The following is a 7,422-nucleotide window of genomic DNA, read 5'->3' as shown; positions in this document are numbered from 1 at the left end:
TCTAACAAAATATAAGGGACACCTCATAAATATGTAAAATATCATTTCATCGCACAATAAAGATTGCTTTTTAAGAATATTTTATTACTTTTATTTTTTATGTGTATGAGTGTTATGCCTGCATGTATGTAAGTGCACCCATGTCATGCACTGCCCACGGAGGTCAGAAGAGGCTGTCAGATCCCCTGGAACTGAAGTTATGGGTAGTTGTTAGCTGCCATGTGCATGCGAGGATTTGAACCTAGGTCTTCTGCAAGAACAGTCAGTGTTCTTAACCGCTGAGCCATCGCTCCAGCCCCCAAGATTGCATTTTTATTGTTTTTTTTCTCTCATGTGTAAGACTGCTGTGCTTGTCTATATGTAAGTGCAGCCATGTGAGCAGTGTCTGAGGAGGCCGGAAGACAGTGTGGGAACCCCTGGAACAGGTGTTAGGTACACTTGGCACTATGTGGGTGCTGCAAACCCAACCAGGTCCTCTGCAAGAGTGGCCAGTATTCTCGACCTCTTAGCCATCTCTCCAGCCCCAAGAATAGGCTTTTAAAACTAACAATGAACTACTCCTGAACTTTAGCCTTCAACAGGAAAACTCTCCCTTGTGCCTCCCCCACAGAGTCTGTCTCTGAAGCTAAGTAAAAGCATCAGTGCTGTTACATTAACAGTCGCAGCCAGAAGACAGTGAGGCTGGGGGTCAGCTGCCAGTGCTTCTGAAGGAAAGCTTAGTTTGGCCTCTATTGCAAAGGATGAAAGTCCTGTTACTCTGCCTTGTTTTTGTAAGGACATGAGGCAGCTACATCCCGTGAATGTAGTAGGAATTCTTGATCTTGTTGTCAGGGCAGCCACTGGAGGGCAGGAAACCAGAAACTTCTATGGGTCTCCATGTTGAGCTCTTTCTTCCTGTGCATCTACTGTGATGGCAGACAGTGAGAACAGCCTGATTTGTTTTCTGAGGTGCTTCTTCCTCTTCTTATGTTGGCAGGTGAAGTGGATTTTCAGTGAACTGAAAGGAAGTTTGTGGTAAGAAAGAGAAGACTGTTTATGTAGTGCCCTATAGCAAACCCACAGGAGGAGGACAGGGATGGCTTCTTTTCACAAAAATACATTCAAGGTCTGGACCTGTACACTTTCTTTCTCTAAATGTTTGGTAGTTTGAACTTATAAACTTTGCTCAAATAGAAACCGGCTGTGTAGACCAGGCTAGGCTGAATCTCACAGAGATCTTTGTGCCTCTTCCTCTGGAGTCCTGGGAGTAAACTAAGCCAGTGAATTCATGACCAACCATCTGAAAAATATTTCTGATGTGATAGGTTAAAATTCAAACAGGTCAGTCTTCAGTGCCTAAGGAGAATAGACTTGGGTCCTCATATGCCACTGTGTTGTTCTTTGAACTGCACATAAAGTGATATTTTTGTTTGAGTTTATTCTGATAATTTTTACTTTGCTCAACATTTCATCCCACTGACATCACAGGTCTGATGGAATGTGCTGCTGGGTTTGTTGACACCTGTATTCTTTGTCTCCTGGCAGATGGTTCCTTTGGTTGAGCTGCTCTGCACCGAATCCCAGACTTGACATCATTATTTTTAATTTATTCCAAATAAGTTTTCTTCTGGTCGTTTACAGAGTGAAGCACATGAATCATGACATTTACTGCAGAATCTCTCCTTTCATCACTGGTGGTTTTCTTCCTTTCTTTGGACAAAGAAACCCCGTTTGTTTGCTAAATACTGTTTTCTGGGAGGAGATTCTGAAGCCGGCCTCGTTCTCTCTGTGGGTATTTCCTCTTCACACTCAGTCACAGCACGGCCTCCATGACAGTTTCTTTGAACATCAGAAAAGAGCTCCTTTCATCTAATATTACACACATGTAGCTGTCTGATTTTGGAGGCATTTGTGTATGCGGCATCAACATTGTTCGGTGTTGGATCTTGTCTTCATGTTTTCATTGCTCTCTGCAGTGAGGAGCCCAGTTCTCAAATCCTCTTATTGTGCATAAGTTGGCCAGTGTGTTCTTTCTAGGTAAATTTTACATAGGTAAATGAGGATAAAAAAGAAATTGCAATAAAAGTATTGTTGCAATACTTATGCACTGATGTTTCTGTACTTTCTACATTACATGCAGGGTATAGGCTTTACAAGAATTGTGTCTTCCTGCTGTGGAGGGAGAGCACACATAGTTCTTTATCTTCCGCCATGTTCCACTGAATGCTGTTGGAGAAAGTGTCTTTTGTACCTGGGGCACTGACCTCACTGCAAAATCTGTTAAGAAAGGGATGTCATGCCCAGCCACAGACTGTGTTATGGTAAAAATCCGTGTTTTAGCTAGTACTACAGTGCATGGTTATAAACATTTGAGTTCCTGAAGCAGACTTATAAATCAGTTTGACTTTAAATTTATGAAGCAGACTTATAAATCAGTGTGACCTTACATCAGAGAAATATATACAATTGATCTTGTATGCTAGAAATATAGGAGGGAAATTATATTCCTATGTTGAGGGCTTAATTTATGTGCTATGCTTCTTAACATCATAAGCTTCCCAAAAATTTGGAGGGTCTGATGCTATTCTTTTTGCACAGAGTTGGTAGATTATAGTTACTCCATTAAGAAATATCCTTTTGAATAATTCAGATTTCTCATCTATTTCAGAAGTCATTTACTAATTACCTCTTTCTTTCTTGGGTCCAGTACCCTGTTTAAGTGCACATGGTCTCCTTGACATTTTTCATTTTAGGATCCACTGACATTCAAGGATGTCTCCATAGACTTCTCCCAGGAGGAGTGGGAATGCCTAGACCTTGCTCAGAGGGCTTTGTACAGGGAGTTAATGTTGGAGAACTACAGCAATCTGGTGTCTGTAGGTGAGGAGATTTTTCTATCAGAACTGTTTACTATTTACCATCCTTTGGTACATAACAGTCCACTTTCTACATATGGTAGTTTTGCTGTGTAAGTCTTCAATTCCTTAAAATGAGTGTATTGGGAATTTCTGGGCATCATGAAGAACATGTTTATATTCTATCATTTCTTTCCATTTCCACTTGTTAGAGGAATTATTAATTTATTATAGAGGAATTATTATTATTCATTATTTTTGGTGTTAATTTCAGCCATGGTTTTGTACATGATACTGCAGCCAGAATATTAAGGTTCCATTTCCACAGCTACATTTTGAATCAGCGATAGAACTCAGTGTATGAAAACTGAAAATTCCTTGTGTATTATAATGAGTCGGTCCTAAAATAAAAATTGAGAAATTATTTGGAGAGTCATCTAGTTTTCTCTGTATTATCAGTGTAGCACAGTGCTGTGTTAGAAACCCTGTACTTTCTAAAGAATCCAGCAAGCCCATGTGCCTCTTTCTCATACACAGGTCTTGCTGTGTGTAAGCCTGTTCTGGTCTCCTGTCTGGAGCAAAGCAAAGAGCCCTGCAATGTGAAGAGAGGGGAGACTGTAGCCAAGCAGGTAGGACTGAGTTCATGAAGGAGGGCCCAGGTGAGAGGTCCTAAGTAAAGAGGGATAAATGGTTTTGAAAATGGTTTTGTCATAGTCTGTTTCACGTTAATGAAATTCTGATGATTTCATTTATAGCACTTTCATCAAACTTTGTCATGTGGTCAATGTCAGATGACTTCTTTTATTGCACATGAATTATGTGGCAATTACTCGTATGCGAACATCACTTAATTATTAAATTTTTCCTTATCTGTCATGTTACAGTTCTTGCCAGTGCAAGCTAATAGCTGATTTTTTTTCCCCTATGAGTTCTTCTACGTTTTTTCAATGTGTGTTTTTTATTGAATTTTTGTGCATTTCATAATCCTATCCGTTCTGTTCCCCACCCTGTATACTCCCCACCAGATGCATTCTGTGAGATATAATAAGGCCTATAGAGTCAAGTTTTTAACGTATTGTGAAAATTTTGTGTCTTTCCTTTTGTTCCTCCTTTGAAAATGTTTGTGCCCTTCGGAGTCCTTGTGATTTTTCATTGTTTTACAATTACTGATGTATTTCTCCCAAGAATGACTGTAATTCCTTGATGAGAATCATGTAGAATGTTTATACAGCAGGAAATTCTATATTGTTTTCCCATTTTAAATAAGAATACGTTAAATATGTCTGGCTGTCTACATGGCATTTGGGATTCCTCTGTTTTCTACCTACTCTTGATGTCTTTTTTGCAGTTTGGTCTGAAAAGAGGTTGTGAAACAGTGATCTTGTATAGTGTTTAAGACTTAATCATTGTCTAGTCCAGTTCTGCAACTATTCTTTGACTTTAGAAATTTGCATGTCTGCCCGTTGTGTGCGTATGAGGCGGTCCAGGCTTCTTTGGGATCCATGCTTTCTCATGCTGCTCATAGGCTCGTTCATTCATAATCTTTCTGACTTCAGTATTCTCCACAGATAGGGTACAGTTCACAGAGCCATGGTTTGGAGGCTGTGTCTTGTTCAGGCACCTTCCTTCTCTCTGTAATTCTTGTCAGCCATGAGGTAAGATTTCTAATGTCATGACCTTCCCTCTCATGGTTCAGTCTTGCCATTGTCTGTTAGTCTCTGAGCCCCATGGATACTGGACTGAAAGCTCTGAAGATGGAGCCAAAGTTTAATGTTTTATCTGCTGAATAATTTTTCTCAGTTGTGGATCAGATGAAAAATATACACAAAGGACTGTCTGGTAATATGAGAGAAAACAGATAAAATTTAGTTCCAAATTTAAATTAAGCTAAAAAGATGGAGATTACCTTAGTTGCCGGGCTTGGTAGCATATGCATTTATCCCAGCACTTGGGATCAAAGGCAGGTTAATCTTTGTGAGTTCAAGGACAGCCTGTTCTACATAGTGAGTTCCAGGCCAGCTGGGGCTACAGACAAACCCTGTCTCAAAAAGGCAATGCATGCAAATATTCTAGTAAATATACCACATGACTCTTACAGTTCAATACTTGACTCATCTCTCAGTTTTTGGCCATTCAACATACTTTGGGAAAGTCCTTGACTCTGTATTGAATTTTTGGGATGATTATAGGAGTTTTTGGTTTTGTTTTTTGTCTCTTGGAGACAGGGTCTCCTTGTAGGCCAAGTTGACCTAGAACTTACTATGTAGACCAGGTTGGCCTTGATCTCACAGAGATCCACCTGCCTCTGCTGGGATTAAAGGCATGAGCCACCAGGCCTGCCTTGTTATAGATATATTTTTTAAGTTTATCACTAAAATATTGTTACTCACTGTGTTTTATCCCATGTGTCACTTCTGAGTACCTATAGTTCATGATTCAATATATTCAACATTCTTTTATAACCACTATATAAATCATTTGCATGCATGCAACCAATGTATTTTTTACAATATAGTAAATTTTGTTTGCTTAATATTTTGGGTTCAATTTATTTTCATTTCTATTAAATTAAAAAGTATTTCATATATGTTTTTTGTATTTAAATACTCTCCCCTATCTGTACCTCATTTATTACCCCTACCCAATTTCACGTTCTCTCTGTCTCTCCCATATATATGTATATTCAGACATTCACTGAATCTTGGTCAACTTATGAAGCTTTTCCATCCATGAAAGAGAAACTTTCTCCCTTTCCTTGACGCCTATCATGGCCAGCACTTCCTCAGGTATCATTGGTGTTTCTTAACAACCTCTCCATGTCTATTCTGGGATTTTACCTGTCTTGAACTTATGTGGGACTTGTACATGCTGTCACCAATGCTGTGATTTCAAGAGTTACTTCCCAATTATCTATAAATCTCTATTTCTTTGTGTTATTCCACCATCTGTGACTCTTAAAATATTTCTGCTTGCTATTCTGAAATGATCTCTGTGGCTTTGGAGGCAGAATTTTGATACAGGTGTCTACTTGCGGATCGGTACTATGTAGTCTGATTATCTGCACATTAGTCAGTTGTGGGTCTTTGTATGATTCACCATGTGCTTCATACAGAAGCTTCATTATTGACAAATGAAAGATGCATTAGTCTAGCGTATAACAATAAATCATTTGGAGTAAATTTAATACTATATGTATTTAGCAGAATAATAGTATTAGGCCCTCTCCTATGAACCCTAAGCCTCATATCCATGCCAGAGATAGGGTCTGCCTTATGAAGGACACCTTAAGTCCGATTAGAAAGTGATTGTTAACTCCCAAAATATTTGTGTCACTGTTGCACATACCTTGCCAGAATCGTTTTGTTGTAACTCGCAGGATTCACATCTTGGTAAAATTGATGATCAGTTTTCTCTATGGTAGCATACAAAGCATTATGGACTCTAGTCAGTAGAGATGAAGCTTTCAAGTCAGTACCAGCTTGATTTCTCCTTTTTTCTTTTATAGCTCATGGGTGTAGTATCTTCAGCAGCTGCATCTTGTCATCAAATCCTGCTGGTAAGAGAGAATTAGTATCTAGAATGTATGATTAACTCAAAATACTAAACATCAAAAAATGTACAACTCATTGAATATGGGACAAGGAGCTGGGCAGGCAGTTCTCCAAGGATGGAATAGAAATGTCTAAGATCTTTTAAAATGTTGTACATCAGCAGTCATAAGGGAAATCTAATTTAAAACCATTTTGAGATTTTTTAACCCACTCACCATTGCAACATCCAAAAATCAAAGAACAAGCCGGGTGTGGTGGTGCACGCCTTTAATCCCAGAATGGAGAGTGGGAGCTGGGCACAAATTCCACCCCTTGGTCAGGAGCTATTGCTAATTGATAGGTGCTTGGAGGGAGTTCTTTTAAAATGTTGTACATCAGCAGTCATAAGGGAAATCTAATTTAAAACCATTTTGAGATTTTTTAACCCACTCACCATTGCAACATCCAAAAATCAAAGAACAAGCCGGGTGTGGTGGTGCACGCCTTTAATCCCAGAATGGAGAGTGGGAGCTGGGCACAAATTCCACCCCTTGGTCAGGAGCTATTGCTAATTGATAGGTGCTTGGAGGGAGTCAGTGTTCTTCAAGTCATGGCCTCAGGTATGTCACTTTCTCTCCATGGATGGCATCATACTCGTGTTTATGTTCAGTTCAGCGCAAATTTTGTGTTTTGGTAAAAAACAAAGGAAAAACAAAATCAAAGAACAAAATATTGTGTAGGTTGTGAATGGATGATATGCAATGAGTTCTAGGCATGGAGGGGAATAATTTGGATAAAAATACATTCTTTGCCAGGGTGTGGTGGCACACACCTTTGATCCCAGCACTTGGGAAGTAGAGCCAGGTGGATCTCTGTGAGTTCAAGGCCAGCCTGGCCTACATAGTGAGTTCCAGGCCAGCTGGGGTTACAGGGAAACCCAGTCTCAAAAAAACAAAACAAAAGCAAAAACAAACAAACAATAACTGTTTGAAATTCTCATAAATCTAAAAAAAAATGTGGGAAAACAAAAATAATATACATCACATACCATTATCAGT

The 7,422-nt window shown here is 39.2% G+C and overlaps 1 protein-coding gene and 1 long non-coding RNA gene across 2 annotated transcripts in view; both read left to right on the top strand.

The window, feature by feature from the left end:
* LOC115067101 overlaps positions 1-1,037 on the top strand; it is a 4,600-nt gene extending 3,563 nt beyond the window's left edge. The window contains exon 3 of the long non-coding RNA XR_003846539.1: positions 977-1,037. This is a non-coding gene — a long non-coding RNA (uncharacterized LOC115067101). The remainder of the gene's footprint in view (positions 1-976) is intronic.
* Positions 1,038-3,417: 2,380 nt separating this feature from the next.
* The window catches only part of LOC103749385 (zinc finger protein 420-like), a 15,236-nt gene continuing 11,231 nt past the window's right edge, over positions 3,418-7,422 (top strand). The window contains 1 exon segment of the mRNA XM_017802691.2: positions 3,418-3,463. The gene's annotated coding sequence lies outside the window, so the exon portion shown is untranslated.

Source organism: Nannospalax galili, unplaced genomic scaffold (genome assembly GCF_000622305.1).
Source record: "Nannospalax galili isolate Female #2095 unplaced genomic scaffold, S.galili_v1.0 scaffold590, whole genome shotgun sequence".
In the NCBI taxonomy this organism is placed as follows: Eukaryota; Metazoa; Chordata; class Mammalia; order Rodentia; family Spalacidae; genus Nannospalax; species Nannospalax galili.
The sequence above is the reverse complement of the archived record's forward strand: the minus strand, read 5'-3'. Positions and strand labels throughout refer to the sequence as shown.